The 19,688-nt window shown below is 39.1% G+C and overlaps 1 protein-coding gene and 1 long non-coding RNA gene across 8 annotated transcripts in view; one reads left to right on the top strand and one right to left on the bottom strand.

Annotated features, from left to right (window-relative positions):
- LOC127507818 (ubiquitin carboxyl-terminal hydrolase 47-like) overlaps window positions 1-19,688 on the bottom strand; it is a 150,682-nt gene that overhangs the window by 52,787 nt on the left and 78,207 nt on the right. The window contains exon 1 of one of the 7 annotated variants that reach the window (XM_051885258.1): window positions 1,535-1,669. The exons of 5 other annotated variants lie outside the window; for them this stretch is intronic. The gene's annotated coding sequence lies outside the window, so the exon portion shown is untranslated. Of the gene's footprint in view, window positions 1-1,534; window positions 1,670-19,688 lie in introns of those variants that run through there. One more of the 7 variants, XM_051885263.1, reaches the window with a different exon arrangement.
- Window positions 9,985-14,790, top strand: LOC127507846 (uncharacterized). Its single transcript, XR_007928480.1, has 3 exons — window positions 9,985-10,331; window positions 13,660-13,723; window positions 14,540-14,790. It is a non-coding gene; the product is annotated as an uncharacterized LOC127507846 (long non-coding RNA).

The following is a 19,688-nucleotide window of genomic DNA, read 5'->3' as shown; positions in this document are numbered from 1 at the left end:
ACTGTCAATTTTACAGTATAAAACTGTAATTTACAAACAAGAAAATTTGAATGTAAACAAGTAAATTCAACAATGCACACTACTACTAAAATCTGTTTTGTACCTTTAACATATACTGACAACCACCATAATAATGCAGGTGGTAAAAGAGAAAGCCACATGAAGAATCAGAGTTCAGCACAAAAAACTTTTCCACGAGCTGAAGTATATACTAATGTAAAGAAGGTGCAAAGAGTCATTCATGCAAACGCAAAACACCATCATGGTAACCCACAACACTTACATAATGCAATAAACATTCATTAAACAACAGAAGATGTAACATAAAACCCTAATGTACATAACTGATAACAAAAACTATTAAGAAACATGATTTTTTAAACAAAATACTTTCAAATGTGGAGTGTCACACAGGGAATTGTGGGAATATCAGTTTACAGTTTTTGACTGTAAATTATACATTGATTTGTTCTGTTTTACATTTACATTTTACATTTACATTTACTCATTTGGCAGACGCTTTTATCCAAAGCGACTTACAAGTGAGGAATACAACAAGCGAGTCGTCATGACGAGGCAAATAGACACAAAAAGTCCTCACAATACAAGTCTTAGGTAATGCTCAGAGTATCATAAGCTACAAGAGTATCATAAGCTACAAAAAATTGTAAAATTTACAGCATTTTACTGTGAAAATTACATAAAATGTCTGGTAAGAGCTTTTACAGTTTTTCCCTGTATATAGTACTGTAACTTACTGTTAACCTATTTACAATTTTTTTTTCCGTAGCGTTTTTACAGTGTAATAGTATTAGTGCCCCTTAGTGCTAAAATACTTACAGTATAAATAATTTGTTATTTTCCTGGTTGTTACCCCTTTATTCCCAAAACTTTACATATTGTTCCCCTATACTTACATACTTACTTCATAGGTACACTATAATTACCAGAAGTTGCACTGTAAATATGCTGTAATTACGCAGAACTTTCCGGGCTGTAATCTAAACCGTTACCAGAAGCTTTATGTTCAGTTGCGAATGGAGATTTGAGTTTTGCTTTAAGTTTATAAATAATCGTGAATGAATTTACTGTGAAAAAATGTTTAATGGTTGTTAATCTTATTGTAATAAAAGTTATTTTGAAAAGTCAAAAAGTCTCTCTCAAATACCACATATAAATGTATACAGTTAAGCTTTTGTCATAGCAAATCATACACTTTCCTTATTTTGCAGAAGCTGTCAAAGAGCATAAATAATTTCAATTAATTAACATTATTAATATGATTAATATTTAAAAAAAATAATATACAGACACTTAAATGAACAACCTGCAACTGCTTGTTTTGTCAGTTCACATATTGTAAAATGCATTTATAACAGTAAATATCACACAATCTTGACATCTTTATAAATTTACAATCTTGACAGATCTGTTAAAGATTCTTAAATAGTGTAAAATATCAAATTAAATGATTATTAATAAAGTTATTTTGAGGCCAGATATTATTCTCTGGTATAAGTTGATGTTCACTTACCCGTTACACGTCTTTGACTGAGTTTCAACAAAATGTATTACTGTCTGCAAGACCACTCCTAGGCTAATGCAGATTTATGCTGTGTCTGTCTGTCTGTTCTGCTTTCACTTTCATACAGAAACACTAAAGGGACATGGTGAGGGTTAAAAATGAAATGAGATGAACATTATATTTCAATGTTTTTGAAGTCTCTCACAAGACATTTACGTTTTCCCGAGAAACTTTGCATTCACCCGCAAATCTCATAAATGGAATGTCATTTTTGTCTTTGATTTTTAGTTTACTTATCTTTTATTTGATAGCACACCAGGGGCTGTATTCACAAAACATTTTATCTTACCATTAAGAGTTCTCCTAAACAGCAGTAAAAGTTCTTAGCTAAGATTACAGCCCGGAAAGTACTATGTAATTACAATGTATTTACAGTGTAACTTCCAGTGATTATAGTGTACCTATAAAGTAAGGGTAACACTTTAGAATAATGGTCTGTCATTAATAAGTAACTATGCAGTAAGTAATGCAGGACTAATGAGTAGTACTACATTAACACTTCAGCTACTTCTATTAACTAATATAGAAACAAGCTTAACTAATCAGTAAGTAATATCAAATTTAGAAGATAGTTCCTTATTAGCTATTCAATAATTACCTATTGAGATTACCATCATTAATAACTATTAACTAACTGACAAATTCTAAAGAACATTAGCGTGTGTCTGAGACGGGCGCAGGCAGATATATTTTTGCTGGCGGGTCAGTTTTGGCCCATGGCCACCTATTGCCGACCACTGGTATAGGGGAACAATATGTAAAGTTTTGGGAATAAAGGGGTAACAACCAGGAAAATAACAAATTATTTATACTGTAAGTATTTTAGAACTAAAGGGCACTTATACTATTATGATAGACAACAACCTTACGTTTGGGAGCAATTTAGTGAGAACATACACTGCTCACCTTTATACAGTATTTTGATTTTGATATACAGTAGAACTACAACTATTGCATTTTTTTAAATATTGGGGAAATATACTCTTGTTCCATGTAGTTACAGTGTAAGTACAATAAAAACACATGTATACAAACAAATTGATACCAATTGGAAGCCTTTATTTGAAAAACAACCTATTTCATAACAGATTTACAACACTTATTTTCTCTTTTATTTTCTCTTGCTTTGCTTCCTCTTCCTCTTGTTCCTCTTTTTCTTTCTTTAAATTCTGTATGTATTACAAGAAAATAGAGTACAACCAGAAATGACCTCAACATATACTCATCTTTTACCCTCATCCCATCTTGGCTATATATATATATATATATATATATATATATATATATATATATATACATACATATCACCTGTTGTCTAATAATTAACTTATTAGTTACTGTTTATTTATTCGTGAACATGATTTCACCAAGTACAACATCTTTGTTCATCCTGGAACAACACTGCAATCAACCAATCCGACGTTCATGTCAATTTCCCCATGTTCATGTCTTGGAAGCTCTGGCCCCATTAAAGACCAGAACTGTTCCCCCTGGTTCACCCCAGAGCTCAGATTAATGAAAGCGAAGGCTAGGCGTCTTGAACGTCTCTATAAGAAGACCTGTCTTCCTGCTCATGCTACCCTCTACACTGAATTCATATCACAATATAAAAAAGCCCTTAACACTGCACGCGCTACTTACTTGTCTAATATTATAAACAGAGCAAAGTGTAAACCCAGGACCCTTTTTTTCTGAAATCAACAAACTTGTTAAACCACCATCTCCACTTCTTAATGGTTCTTCTAACCTTTGTGTAAATTTTCTGACATTTTTTAAACACAAAATTGACAATATCTATCAATCTTTTTCTTCTTCTACTCCTTCAGAAACTTCTACTTTCCAGATACCCTAACCAATCTCTAACTTTACTCTCACCAATACATCTGTGGTTGTACAGCTGATTATGAGCTCTAACTCCACCTGCCAGTTAGATCCGTTACCAACACATCTACTCAAAAACCTTCTCTCTTCCCTCATTATACCTATCACCCACATGATAAATAGTTCCCTTATGACTGGTTATGTACCACCTGGACTGAAAACAGCCATGATCACCCCTATACTTAAAAAACCTGGCCTTGATGAGACAGTACTGAGTAACTTTAGACCAATTTCCAATCTTCCTTTTTTGTCTAAAGTCCTAGAACAAGTGGTTGCCACACAACTGCAGACTCACTTGGACAAAAATAATCTGCAGGAACCATTTCATTCTGGTTTTCGTCCCCTCCACAGTACAGAGACTGCTCTTCTCAAAGTGGTGAATGACCTCCTCCTCGCCTCTGACTCTGGTGTCCTCAGCCTTCTGGTCCTTTTGGACCTGAGTTCAGCTTTTGATATCGTCTGCCACTCTGTAATTTTGTCCCGATTGTCTGCAATCGGCATTTCAGAAACGGCTTTAAAATGGCTAAATTCATATCTCACAGACAGGCAACAGTTTATTAGCATCGACAAATTCAATTCTCATTCTGTCACCTTATCTCATGGAGTGCCTCAAGGATCTGTCCTTGGTCCACTTTTATTCTTAATCTACACACTTCCTCTGGGTCAGATCATCCGGCGCCATGGCTTTAATTTCCACAGTTATGCTGACGACACACAAATTTATTTTACTGTACAACCTAACTCTGTTTTTCCTCCCCCTTCCTTAACATCTTGCTTACACAATCTCAAAATATGGATAGCTCAAAACTACTTAATGTTGAATATGGAAAAAACTGAAATTCTGCTAGTAGCCCCTAAATCCCTTGATCTCACCCAACACAATTTTTCTATTAACATTGACGGTGTTCTGGTTCAACCCTCTTCCACTATATGAAACCTTGGTGTGCTGTTCGATTCTAGGCTAAGTTTTGAACCCCACATCAATCAGCTTGTCAAGTCCTGTTTTTTCCATCTTCACAACATTGTCCGTTTAAGACCCTCACTAAATCTCAAAGATGCAGAAACTGTTGTTCACACTTTTATAACTTCACGTCTTGATTATTGTAACTCCTTGCTTTATGGTCTACCCAAAAAAGTCATAAATTGCTTGCAGCTCATTCAGAATTCAGCTGCTCGGGTTCTCACTTTTACCAAAAAATCAGCTCACATAACCCCTGTCTTACAGCAACTACATTGGTTAGTTACCGCATCCAGTTTAAGATTCTTACTCTAGTTTTCAATGCTCGTCATGGTTTAGCACCTTCCTATCTCTGCGAATTGATTATCCCCTATGTCCCTGCCCGTACTCTGAGATCGAGCTCTGAAAACTTGCTTGCAGTACCCAAGTTCCGTCTATCTAGTGTGGGTGGTAGGGCTTTCAGCATATCAGCTTCTAAGCTCTGGAACAAGCTACCACAAGACCTTCATGATATCTCTTCTCTTCAGACCTTTAAAACTGCCCTCAAAACTCACTTATTCACTTTATGTTTTGTTAATTGACTGTCTCAATTTCCAGCACTATGCTTGTTTTTGTAAGTCTAATGTAGATTAACCTTATTTGTCTGTTCCAACTGGTTGATTACATTGTTGTATACTGACTGTATACTTATATGTATTCATATTATATAACAATTTACTGTAAAGCATCCTTGGGTTCCTGAAAGTCGCTAAATAAATAAAACATATTATTATTACTATTATTAATTTTGGTCTTAAAACCCGGGTTTGTTGGTTATGGGTAGGACTACATTTTCAGACAGGAATGTTGTTCCAGGACCAATAATATACTGATTCAGCAACATGTCTTACAATACAAAATAATTCTCCCTGTTTAGTTCAGTTCCTTTGTCCGGTGTCGTTTATGTTACGTGGGTGTTTTCTGAGTTTCCCCTGCCTGTTCCCTGAGTGTTTGGATTAAAAGACTGTTTCCTGGAACTATTTCATGTCATGTGAGTATATACTGAAACCACCAATGATGGTACAGATAACCACCAAAATTAATCAGAAAAAAAAACTTCTGAAGAAGGAAAGTCATACATCTCAGATGGCATGAGGGTAAAAGATGAGTAAATGTTGAGGTCATTTCTGGGTGTCCTGTATTTTCTTTTAAGACATACAGAATTCAAAGAAACAAAAAGAGGAACAAGAGGAGGAAGCCAAGCAAGAGAAACAATTAAGAAGTGTTGTAAATCTGTTATGAAATAGGTTGTTTTTCAAATAAAGGCTTCCAAGTGATATCAGACATGTTTTATTATACTTACCCTGTAACTTAATGGAACAAGTGTGTTACAAGCACCAGTTTAATTTACAACCCACAGATGTCACACTTAACTTGTGATTACATGAAACGAGTATATTTCCCCAGGATTAAAAAGTTGCAACAGTCGTAGTTTTAATTGCCTTGAAACAACTTAATCGGTGCACTTTTGCAATTAAAAACAAAATATTGTATAAATAGCTTATGCCATAATTTTAAAAAAGCCTTTATGTACACTATTATTACAAAAAAGTGTGTAGTGTGTGTTCTCGCTAAATTGCTCCCAAACGTAAGACTATCATAATAGTATAAGTACCCCTGAGTTCTAAAATATTAGATTACCAAATAGATTAATCTTTATTAAATTAATCTAATTAATCTAAATAATTCTATGTTAATCGTTTTATTTTCAGACAAAGGTCTTCTTAAAGATTTTCAGTTTTGTTCAAGGTGATTCAAGCAGCAGTTGTTCAATAACGGAAGAATATGTAAAAGTATATAAATAGCTGGCTGACTTCAATTTGATGACATGACATGGTAAATTGATTATGATAAATATCATATCATTAAATTGGGTATCCACCGTAGATATAACACCCATATTTATAATGAAACCATCATATTTAAAAATATCATAAATCATCATATAATAAAATATCATTTATTTTTACTAGTTTAAAATAATTTTATTTCTGTATTTTTAAAATATATATTTATATTACAGACATCACAACTCTTATTTGTACTGAAGCCAATGCCCATATTCTGATTAATTTTGGTGGTTATCTGTACCATCACGGGTGGTTTTAGTATAATTCGCATGACAGGAAATAGTTTCAGGAGACAGTCTTATAATCCAAACACTCAGGGCAGGGGAAACTCAGAAAACACCCGCTTAACATAGAGAGATGGTCCTCACTGCGGAGCACAAGATCCAACTCCCTCCATTTTACATATCCCTAAACCTACCCGTCTCTTCCCCCTGGATCTAAACCTACCCATCTCCACCCCCTGAATCTGGATCCATCTCCTCCCACTTTACATATCCCTAAACCTACCCGTCTCTTCCCCCTGGATCTAAACCTACCCATCTCCCCCCCCTGAATCTGGATCCATCTCCTCCCACTTTACATATCCCTAAACCTACCCATCTCTTTCCCCTGGATCTAAACCTACCCATCTCCCCCCCTGAATCTGGATCCATCTCCTCCCACTTTACATATCCCTAAACCTACCCGTCTCTTCCCCCTGGATCTAAACCTACCCATCTCCCCCCCTGAATCTGGATCCATCTCCTCCCACTTTACATATCCCTAAACCTACCCGTCTCTTCCCCCTGGATCTAAACCTACCCATCTCCCCCCCTGAATCTGGATCCAACTCCTCCCATTTTACATATCCCTAAACCTACCCGTCTCTTCCCCCTGGATCTAAACCTACCCATCTCCGCCCCCTGAATCTGGATCCAACTCCTCCCACTTTACATATCCCTAAACCTACCCATCTCCCCCCCTGAATCTGGATCCAACTCCTCCCATTTTACATATCCCTAAACCTACCCGTCTCTTCCCCCTGGATCTAAACCTACCCATCTCCCCCCCTGAATCTGGATCCAACTCCTCCCATGTTACAAATATCTAAACCTACCCATCTCCGCCTCCTGAATCTGGATCCAACTCCTCCCACTTTACATATCCCTTAACCTACCCGTCTCCGCCCCCTGGATCTAAACCTACCCATCTCCACCCCCTCTATCTAGATCCAACTCCTCCCATTTTACATATCCCTAAACCTACCCGTCTCTGCCCCCTGAATCTGGATCCAACTCCTCCCACTTTACATATCCCTAAACCTACCCATCTCCGCCCCCTGAATCTGGATCTAACTCCTCCCACTTTACATATCCTTTAACGTACCCGTCTCCGCCCCCTGGATCTAAACCTACCCATCTCCACCCCCTCTATCTAGATCCAACTCTTCCCCCTTTATATATCCCTTAACCTTCCTGTCTCTGCCCCCTGGATCTAAACCTACCCATCTCCACCCCCTGAATCCAACTCCTTCCACTTTACATATCCCTAAAACCACCCGTCTCCGCCCTCTGAATCTGGATCCAACTCCCTCCACTTTACATATCCCTAAACCTACCCGTCTCTGCCCCCTGAATCTGGATCCAACTCCTCCCACTTTACATATCCCTAAACCTACCCATCTCCTCCCCCTGAATCTGGATCCAACTCCTCCCAATTTACATATCCCTTAACCTACCCATCTCTGCCCCCTATATCTAGATCCAACTCCTCCCACTTTACATATCCCTAAACCTACCCATCTCCGCCCCCTGAATCTAAACCTTCCCATCTCCAACCCCTGAATCTGGATCCAACTCCTCCCAATTTACATATCCCTTAACCTACCCGTCTCTGCCCCCTATATCTAGATCCAACTCCTCCCACTTTACATATCCCTAAACCTACCCATCTCCGCCCCCTGAATCTAAACCTTCCCATCTCCAACCCCTGAATCTGGATCCAACTCCTCCCACTTTACATATCCCTTAACCTTCCTGTCTCTGCCCCCTGGATCTAAACCTACCCATCTCCACCCCCTGAATCCAACTCCTCCCACTTTACATATCCCTAAATCTACCCTTCTCCGCCCCCTGGATCTAAACCTACCCATCTCCAACCCCTGAATCTGGATCCAACTCCTCCCACTTTACATATCCCTTAACCTACCCGACTACACCCCCTGGATCTCGAGTGTTCTGCAGTGAGGGCTACTGAACATAGATGACACCAGACAAAGGAACTGAACCAAACAAGGAGTATAAACAGCAGCATCTCAGCCACAAAGTGGTAGGCCACTCCACAATACAGACAAAGTCCATTGCTTCTATGACGATCCTTCTCCTCCCTGGTCAGCCGGGGTTCTGGCCACCTGCATGGGTTCTGGATTGAGAGCCAGGCTGACCGTAACGTTGGATGAGTCCACCTCAGGAAACAGTAGCTGACACGTGGGCTGATCACAGCATTGCAGATGATTATCCACACAAATCGTTAGCTCAATCAAATCATCCAGATTAGTGAATAAGTCCAAAGCCAATTTTTCCCTTTGGATACGGTCAGTCAACCCATGCAGGAATTTATCCCACTGTGCCTCCTCGTTCCATTTGCTGTCCACTACCAGTGTGTGAAAATCAATAGAATAGCCGGTAACCAAATGGTTGCCTTGTTGTAAATCCGCCAAATCCAGGGCCACCTCCCGACCTGAGACTGCTCGATCAAACACTCTTTTCAATTTGTTGGTGAAGGACTGGAACGAGGAGCAGCAAGCATGCTGATTTTCCCACACCACTGTTTTCCAAAGAGCACCACTTCCAGATAACAGAGTAATCATCAAAGCAATGTTAGATTGCTCCGTAGGAAACAATGTGGGAAAAACAAAGAGCACTTAGTCACAAAAGCTCAACGTGACTGTGGCTCACTGGAGTAATGAGCTGGAGGTGGTAGACGGGGCTCCACATGCTGATCCACTTGCTCTGATGGAAAAGGAACAGATGGTGGTGCTCCGGCTGTCTCTGTCCTAAGCTCCCGGAGCTGGGCAGTAACCTCGGACACCTGCGCTACCAAGGCTTGCACCGCATGACCCATCGCCATTATCTGTTCCTCCTGTTGATCCATATGAGCGTTGTTGCTAGTTAGGAATTCCCTCCATTCAAAACCACTTGCTGAATCCATCCTAGTCAGGTCGTTATGTCAGGAACAGTGACTCGAGATTCAGTTGCAATTGTACAACATATTTATTAAAGGAAGTACAACGAACAACAGCAGTAATTGTTAGAATGTTTTGGGTGCAGATGGTATCCTCGGCAGAACATGGACTACAATGGGCAGATGAATGAAACCAAAGGCAGATGTCCAGTGAGAGAGTAATCCACAAACGACAGGCAGAAATATCCACAACGGCAGGACACTGGAGCACAGGATACAGGAGACACTGAACAAAGAACAAGCTGTGAGCTTAACATCGATCCAACAGGAAATGAACAAACACAAACTCAATATATAGCATGGCTGATCAGCTATCATGGCTTGCCCAGCAACACAATCAATCACAACAGACAAGGAAGAACACACAGACCTGCAAACCGTGACAATAACAATCTTTTAACAATCTTTTGCTTAATATCTGTTCTGGGTCATTTGCTTCGTTTATTATTTGCTACTAGGAAGGATTTAAATCCGTATCTGTTTTTGTCCTATTTTCTACCTTGTCTATAATTGTATTTTAATTGCACTTGTTTAGAATAACAGTCATGTTTGCAGACTTTATTGGTGTTATTGCTCGTAATTGAGCAGAGTTTCGTTTTGATTCGCAGCCATTCACGGGCTTTAGGCTTTTGCAGTGCTAATTTGCAAGGTGGGCGTAGCTGTTTTCAATCACGTGTTAATAAGCTGTATATTTATTGTGTGTGTGCGCGCTGTCACTGTCAGCGGGAGCATTCAGCCTCCTTGTGTGAAGACCGACTTGGGTAAAGACCTGCGACTCCACGGAGCAACAACACCGGTAGGCACTTAAGTTTCTTCCTTTCTTTCACACTTTTCCTTCATCCTCAGCATGTGCTTTCAACACATTCCTGTTGTCTCTCGGCAACGCTCCACTAACCCACGTAAAAGGCAGCGCAATGCTTCTAACCTGCGCCCTATTTACTCCTCTTCTAACACTAATACTCCTCTCTCTGTCTCTGTGGGTCTTTGGAATTGTCAGTCAGCAGTTAACAAAGCTGACTTCATTCCAGCCTTTGCTACTAATTCTACTCTCAATATCTTGGGCTTGACTGAGACCTGGATTCATCCAGAGGACTCAGCAACCCCTGCTGCTCTCTCTAACAACTTCACTTTCTCTCATACCCCTCACCAGTCTGGGAGGGGTGGGTGCACAGGTCTTCTCATTTCTGACAATTGGAAATACGCGACTCATTCCTCTCTTTGCAACAACAATTCATTTGAGCTTCATGCTATTACAATCTCAAATCCTGCCAAAATTAATATCATACTAATTTATCGCCCCCCAGGCCAACTGGGTACTTTTGTAGAGGAACTGGACATGCTGCTGTCCTCTTTTCCAGAGGATGGTAGCCCACTTGTAGTTTTTGGCGATTTTAACATTCATCTAGAGAAGACTTATGCTTCAGACTTCCTCTCTCTTGTAGCCTCATTCGATCTTAATTGGCTCATCACCACAAGTACACACAAATCTGGCAACCAACTTGACCTCATTTACACACGCAACTGCGTCACTGACAACATCTTGGTAAAACCTCTGCACATTTCCGATCATTTCTTCATTACTTTTAATCTACAACTCCCCATTTGTTCACCACCAACCCCTCTACCAGTTACCTTCAGACGAAACCTGAGCTCTCTTTCTTCTTCTCATCTTTCCTCTGTCGTGTCATCCTCCCTTCCCTCACCCACACAGTTCTCATCTCTGGATGTGAATACAGCAACAGACACTTTATGTTCCATCTTAACTTCATCTCTAGATAGTATCTGTCCTCTGTCATCCAGGCCTGCATGTGCTACTCTCTCTAATCCCTGGTTATCCGATGTTCTTCGTGAACATCGGACCAAACTCAGGGCAGCAAAGAGGAAATGGCACAAATCAAAAGACCAATCTGACCTAGGTAGCTATCAATCTCTGCTCTCATCCTTTTCTGCTGAAATTCATGCTGTTAAATCTACCTATTTCCACAACAAAATCAACAGCGTTTCAAACAATTGCACACTTTTCAAAACATTCAACTCTCTCCTCTGTCCCCCTCCATCCCTAACTGCTGATAATTTTGCTAATTTTTTCACTGACAAAACATCTACCATCAGCAGTCAGTTCTCCGCTCCACACACACAGGAACTCAGACCAATCACACACACAGCCGCACACCTCCTCTCTTCATTCTCTCCCCTCACTGAGACAGAAGTATCCAAACTTCTCCTCTCCAGTCATCTCACCACCTGCCCTCTAGATCCCATTCCCTCACACCTTCTACAAGTCATCGCTCCTACACTTTTACCAACACTTACACACATTATCAACACATCTCTCCACACTGGCACTTTCCCTAACACATTCAAGCAGGCTCGGGTAACCCGCTGCTTAAAAAACCCACATTAAACACGTCTCTTGTAGACAGCTACAGATCTGTTTCTCTCCTACCATTCATAGCAAAAACAATTGAACAAGTTGTTTTCAACCAGGTGTCATCTTTCCTCTCACAGAGCAACCAATTGGACGTCAATCAATCTGGTTTCAAGAGTGGCCACTCGACCGAGACTGCACTACTGTCGGTCACTGAATCCTTGCAGATTGCAAAGGCTAATTCCAAATCATCAGTTCTCATTCTGCTCGATCTATCTGCTGCCTTTGACACGGTGAATCATCAGATCCTTCTGTCCACCCTCTCATCACTTGGCTTCACAGGTACTCCACTTCTCTGGTTTGAATCCTATCTCACAGGAAGGTCTTTCAGGGTTGCCTGGAGAGGGGAGGTATCCAAAGCTCATCAACTGACCACAGGGGTTCCTCAGGGTTCAGTTCTTGGACCCCTCCTCTTCTCCATTTACACTACATCACTTGGTCCCATCATTCAGGCACACGGTTTCTCCTACCATTGCTATGCTGATGACACACAACTCTTCCTTTCATTCCAACCAGATGATCCCACAGTAGCTGCACGAATCTCAAGCTGTCTGGCGGACATCTCAACATGGATGAAAGAACATCATCTGCAGCTCAATCTGGCTAAGACTGAACTTCTCGTCTTCCCTGCCAATCCGACTCTAAATCATGATTTCAGCATCCAGCTAGGTACAACTTTTATTACCCCATCAAATTCGGCCAGAAATCTTGGAGTAATCCTTGATGACCAACTGACCTTCAAAGACCACATTGCAAAGACCGCTCGGTCATGCAGATTTGCACTATACAACATCAGGATAATCAGGCTCTTTCTAACAGAACATGCAACACAACTTCTGGTCCAGGCCCTGGTCATTTCTAGGCTTGAATACTGCAATGCTCTTCTGGCTGGACTGCCATCATGCACAATCAGGCCTCTACAAATGATTCAGAACGCTGCAGCACATCTCGTCTTCAACGAGCCCAGAAGAGCCCACGTCACACCTTTCTTCATCTCTCCGCACTGGCTACCACTTGCTGCTCGCATCAAATTCAAGGCGTTGACGCTTGCTTACAGATCTGCCACAGGCTCTGCACCCTCCTACTTCCACTCACTCTTACAAGTATATACTTCTACCAGAAGCCTACGCTCATTAAAGGAGCGAAGGCTCGTGGTACCATCACAGAGAGGCACGAAATCACTCTCCAGGACATTGTCATTCACTGTTCCTTGCTGGTGGAACGATCTTCCTGCCTTTATCCAGAATGCAGAATCCCTGGCAATATTCAAAAGACAGCTGAAAACTCATCTCTTTCGTGAGCACTTAACCTCATCTTAAAAAAAAAAAAAAATTCTTATACCTATCCTTTCACTTCCTCTAATCCCTCTCTATTGTAGCTTATGATACTCTGAGCATTGCCTAAGACTTGTATTGTGAGCACTTCTTGTGTCTATTTGCCTTGTCATGACGACTAGCTTGTTGTATCCCTCACTTGTAAGTCGCTTTGGAAAAAAGCGTCTGCCAAATGAGTAAATGTAAATAACTCTCAGAATCGCATTATTGTGTTCAATTAAATGTTTAATCAGGCTCAGAACCGAAGTGTTATAGTTTTGAATCTATTTAAAGGGATTCCTAGTGTCTGAACTTGATAATTACATTTACAGTTTGCAGTTTATGAATGCACTAATGCAGCAGGTCTTTCTTTTTATTTGTAGTTTCAATGTACATTTGGTTTGGAGCTGTGCACATACAGCAATGAAGAGAAGAATGACATCTCAGGTAAAAATTATAAAGCATACATTTTATATTACACACACACACACACACACACACAGAATTTATCCTGAACTTAATGTAAATATAACTATGAAGGCTCCACAAATATCAGAACTGAGCTGCTGAAAAAGTGAGACACAAGAAAAATGCAAATATATAATCATTATAATTTAAGGCATTTGTATTCTGAAAAGTTGACTTTTGATTAACAAAACTCAGTTTTGAGTTCTTGAGTGGCCTACTTTTGCTTGACTACTCACATTTCCTTCAGAATGTAAAATCTAGTTTGACCCTGTTTGGGCAGATTGGGCCAGCTGTTTGCTCTTTCTCGTAGTTCCTCTCTTCAGATTAGTGAATTTTATTGATTTATTACAGGATAGGAATCTTGAAGTGGTAAAATCAATCCTTACATGATGAATACAGAATAATCAACATATCATTTATCAGAGTTTTTAATTGGGCTGTGAATAGATGTTGTGAGACCTACAAACTCTAGTCTGTTAGTTACACCACTGCCGTCGAGATTTAAAGTACTTCATGTAGAAGCCACAGATTTGCTCCGTAAAATAGAGAAAATCAAATTACGACACATCCACAAGCTTTATTTCCATTCAGGTGGAGACTCAGTGCTGAGAAACATATAGCACTGCACATCTACTTTAGTTCTTGACAATAGTGCAAAAACTAGGAACTGAAAGAAACCACTATGGATGTGATACTTAGAGTGTGATTAAATGCAAAAGTCAGTGTTTTTCCTATTTAATACTTTAATACCACAGGAAATCAAAATGATAATCATTGTTTATTCACCATCTTCAGCCTGTGAGAGGGACCAAACAACATTGATCATCAAATGAATCCCCCCATCCTCCCCACCACCACCAGGTCGGTCCCTGTCCATACATCAGGGGTAGTCTCCACCCCTGCCTTCATCTTCAGGCAGGAACTGCAAGTATCTGCTACCCTTTGGATTTGGACTATGGACAGGGCCTACGCCAAAGAACTTCATCATTTCATCTTTATGTAACTAATTTGCATACTATCTGTTAAATAAATCTTATTCAAACGTTCTCTTGCCTCCTGAGTCTGGTTGTTGTTACTTTTTGTTCATCAAAATCACGGGGTAGGCTACATTTCAGTGCATTTATACAGTATTTTGTTTTTATTGCAAAAGTGCACTGATTAAGTTGTTTCAAGGCAAGTAATACTACAACTATTGCAATTTTTTTGTACTGGGGAAATATACTCTTGTTCCATGTAGTTACAGGGTAAGTACAATAAAAAATAAAAAAAATAAAAAAAAAACACACACACAATCTGATATCACTGACTCCTAGAAAAAATAATGATAATATTTGAAAAACAACTTAATCCAAAACAGGTCTACAAAACGTTTTTTTTTTTGTTTGTTTTTTGTTTTTTTAAATAAACTTTTCATTTCAGATTCTAAAGTCCTGACAGAAAGTAACACGTTTTGTCCCTTTTTGTTGTTGTTTCTCTTGCGTGGCTTCTTCCTCCTCTTGTTCCTCTTCTTCTTTTTCAATCTTTCCACTGATGAATTATAAGAAGGAATCCCATGACTTTTGCTATTTTGTATTCTGTATTAAAAGAAAACACAGTACACCCAGAAATGTTCTCATGGTTTACTCATCTTTTCGCTTCCGACCAACTGTCACCAGCGTGTGTATGAGAGTCGACTTCACGTTTGATAAATCATATTGTAATGAACAACATGAAGCTTGAAGTTTCATGACCTTCTCACAGGAGATTCATGTGAAACTCATGCAAGAGCTGCCGTCTTTGTTCTTCTGTCTTGTTTGTTTCTCATTGTTATTATCTGTTATTCTGTGTATTTTGTTGTGAGCATTAATTATTAAAAAAAGTTATGTCAAGCATGAACTCTCAACTCTGTCATGCACGTGCAGGTCACAGTTGGTCGAAAACATTAGTCTACAGTTTAAGAATTTAAAATATTTGTTATTTTTTGTACAAATACTTATAGTTTCACATCAGAAGACATTGATTTATCCATTGGGGTCGTATTGATTACTGTTGTTATTGCTGTAACCTACCCCGTAATTTTAAAAAAGCCTTTATATATTTGTACACTATTATTACAGAAAGGTGTGCGGTGTATGTTCTCACTAAATCACTCCCAAATGTAAGATTGTTGTCTGTCATAATAGTATAAGTATACCTTAGTGCTAAAATACTTATAGTTTAAAAGATTTGTTATTTTCCTGGTTGTTATGCATTTATTTCCAAGACTTTACATATTGTTCCCCTATACTAACACTATAATTATGCTGTAATTAAGCAGTACTTTCTGGGCTGTAAGATAAAGCGTTACTGAATAGATTAAATTAATCTTTATATTTTCAGACAAAGGTCTTCTTAAAGATTTTCAGTTTTGTTCAAGGTGATTCAAGCAGCAGTTGTTCAATAATGGAAAAATATGTAAAAGTATTTGGGGTAAAAAAAACACAATTAACATGATAATAAATAGCTGGCTGACTTTTCCATTTGTTGACATGACATGGTTAGATTCAGATTGTAAATATCACATCATTAAGTTGGGTATCCACCTTAGATATAACACCCATATTTATAATGAAACCATCATATTTAAAAATATCATATAAAACATATCATATAATAAAATATCATTTATTGTTACTACTTTAAATCTAGATGACATATTATGTGATCTCATTCATTGCTTTCAGAATCTTCATAAACTTTTTAAAATAATTTTATTTCTGTATTTTCTAAATATATTTTTATATTAAAGAGATCACAACTCTTATTTGTACTGAAGCCAATGCCCATTTTCTGATGAAATTTGCTGGTTATCTGTACCATCACGGGTGGTTTTAGTATATAATTCACATAATAGGAAATAGTTCCAGTCTTATAATCCAAACACTCAGGGGACAGGCAGAGGAAACACAGAAAACACCCACTTAACATAGATGACACCGGACAAAGGAACTGAACCAAACAGGGAGTATGATTTTTTGCATGTAAGACAAAAATGTAGTCCTACCCTTAACTTTTCCCTAAAATCATAGGGAGATGATGTAGAAGCACCAAACCCTGGTTTTAAGACCAAAACTGACAGGAACTGTAAACTGTCCTCAAATCTGATTGGTTGATTGCAATGTTGTTCCAGGATCAACAAAGATGTTGTACTTGGTGAAATCACGTTCACCAATAAATAAACAGGAACTAGTATATCATGATAGAAATGTATAGAAGACACTAGGGGGTTCCTCATATGCTCTTGGTAAAACTAGGCTCCATTTTACAGTTTTCATTCAACATGATTTACTGTACTGCAGATTCAGGAAATGTCATCCAACCTGAGGACATACTGTAATGTTTTAGAAATGAATCCTTGGTGTACAGAAGCATGAAAGACACAAATTTGAAACAACATGTCTGCCTATGTGACCTGTTTCCTTGTGCTAGCTTTTTTGTTCCTCTTATTGAAGTCCTGTCTTTTTTCAGTTCATTGTTCTGTGTTGTTAATGTTATGTGGAGCATAACCCTGAGATCAGAGGTGTAAAGTCCAGGTTCAGAAAGTAAAAGTCCTCCTCAGTATTTTGTTCCAATTACCTGGATTTGCTAATTAGCACAGTTTTTCAGCCAGGCTGAGCTGATGTTCATGCACAGCAAAAACTCCAGTGTTAAATTTACTCTCCTGGGAGTATATGTGAGACCATACTCGAGTGTTAATTTAACACTGAAGCAGTGCTAAAGTTAATGAGATAATTAAGTGATTAATTGAGTGATGATTGCAGTTTGTAATTTAAATGTATTAAAGATCAAGACAATCATTACATTCAAATGACATCAGTGAATATTTCACAATGGTTATAAAACCATCAATAGCTGACTATCATCATCTGATCTCACTTCAACTGTTGTTGCTACTGCAAATGTGTTTGACAGAAACACTATCACAACAGCCAGAGAAGATGAATATATAATAAAAGTTGAGACTAATGGAAACACCAATCACCATCATGGTAACCTCAAATGAAACAAACATGAGAGTTAAACTCCTGTAGATGCATGACAGAAATAAAGTCAGTCAGTAATAAGTGAAGCTGGTAATGCTGTTTGTGGAGTTGTTTAATGCTGAGATCTTGAGAGATTAAATGTCTTTTATCTTCAGTTGATTTCATCTATGGCTGTGACTGGTCTCTTTTTTTCAGTTCTTTTCTTTCCTTCAGTGATTCTGCTTGTTAACAGGCTTGTTAATGCTGAGGTGACTATAAATAATATATACAGATTTTGTGGCTCAGAAATGGACCAGTTTGGTTAATTTCTTTGCTCTTGGCTGACATGAGGCATTTCAATGGCCTGCTTGTGGCCCAGATCTGGAGCGGTCCGCCCAAGTGCCATCATTCAATGCCACATTTGGCCAGATCATCATTCAAGTCAAGTTACCTTTATTTATATAACACTTTTTACAATGCAGATTGTGTCAAAGCAGGTTTACAGTGATAACTGGTATATAATTTTGTCTGCACAGCAGCGCTTGAAGAAAATGGTGTCATTGTCCAGCTTAAGTAAATTCAGTATTGATTCATTCTGATGTAAGAATCAATAGTTATTAATTTAGTTAATTTATCTATTTCAGCACTGGAGAAAACAGTGATGTCCTCGTCCAGCTCAGTTCAATTCACATACAATCATTCCGACACTTTTCCTGAAGCTGCCGGGAACTTTCATATGGAGCGTGGCCACAATCGTACGATGGTCAGTCCAGCACTCTGCACTTCTCATGGCACGAGTGATGAGAATATCCATGTGAATGTCACTACACCTCACAATGATGAAGTCAATCATGTGCCAATGTTTAGAATGAGGGTGCATCTACGAGGTCTTATATTTTGCCTTCTGCTGGAAGATTGTGTTGGTTATGGTAAGGTTATGCTCAGAGCAAAGAGTAATTAGCCTCATGCCTTTTACATTCACCATGCCAATGCCACGCCTACCTAGTACTCCACTCCATATCCTGTTGTTCTGTTCCACCCTAGCGTTAAAATGTCCAAGCAAGAGGATCTTGTCACTCTTAAGTATCCGGCAAAGAGCTTCATCCAGTGCCTAATAATAGCATTCCTTGGCCTCATTCTCAGATGGTAAAGTTAGTGCATAAGCACTGAGAAGTGCGGGTAACACTTTATTTCACTGTGTCGTAGTTGCACGTTACTACATGTACTTAGTATAGTAATAACAGTCAATTATGCATAATTACAAGTAACTAACCCTAAACCAAACCCTAACTGTAACTCTATAGTAAGTACATGTCGTTAATTAATAGTACTCAGTACTTATTTGAGTGATCACAGTGTAACTACAGCACTGTAAAATAAAAGTGTAACCGAAGTGTGGCATAATGCTTTTTTGCCAGGGGGATACGGAGGGTCATTAGCCTTTCACTAATGCCAACAGGTATTTCTGTGAGACTTGGTAGAAGGGTATTCTTGATGGCCAATCCTACTCCATAAAGATGAGCGGCTCAGCTCAGCAGCGATCAGGGCTGTTCTCCGGTGACGTCTGTCAGAGATGCCATACAAGTCCAGGAGAGTCCTTACATTCCATGTTGTGAGTTATATATTTTATTGTTTCTTATTTTCCCTATTTCGACCGCAGTAGTGGAAAAACTGGATAGGCATGGTAACCTATCCAGGTAGGTGATTGAATGGGCAATTTTTAGCCTTTTCTAGGCCCTTCCCCAATTGGGGTGAGCAGTGCAGTCCCTAAGTAGGGCTGTTCAGTCGCACAGGGGTCTGCCGAAACAGCTGCCACTCAGTACCAGTTGATAGTGACAGAATACCCTGTGTCGCTGCTTGCAGGGTTCTGACTAGGAGCTCCTAGTCTATTCATACCTGCTCCCATCGCTGTCAGACTTTAACCATAAGTACGGTCCAGGTATTGTCACCGTGGTCAGCTGTGC

This window comes from Ctenopharyngodon idella, chromosome 24, assembly GCF_019924925.1.
Source record: "Ctenopharyngodon idella isolate HZGC_01 chromosome 24, HZGC01, whole genome shotgun sequence".
Classification (NCBI taxonomy): Eukaryota; Metazoa; Chordata; class Actinopteri; order Cypriniformes; family Xenocyprididae; genus Ctenopharyngodon; species Ctenopharyngodon idella.
This window is presented reverse-complemented; position numbering and strand designations above follow the sequence as displayed.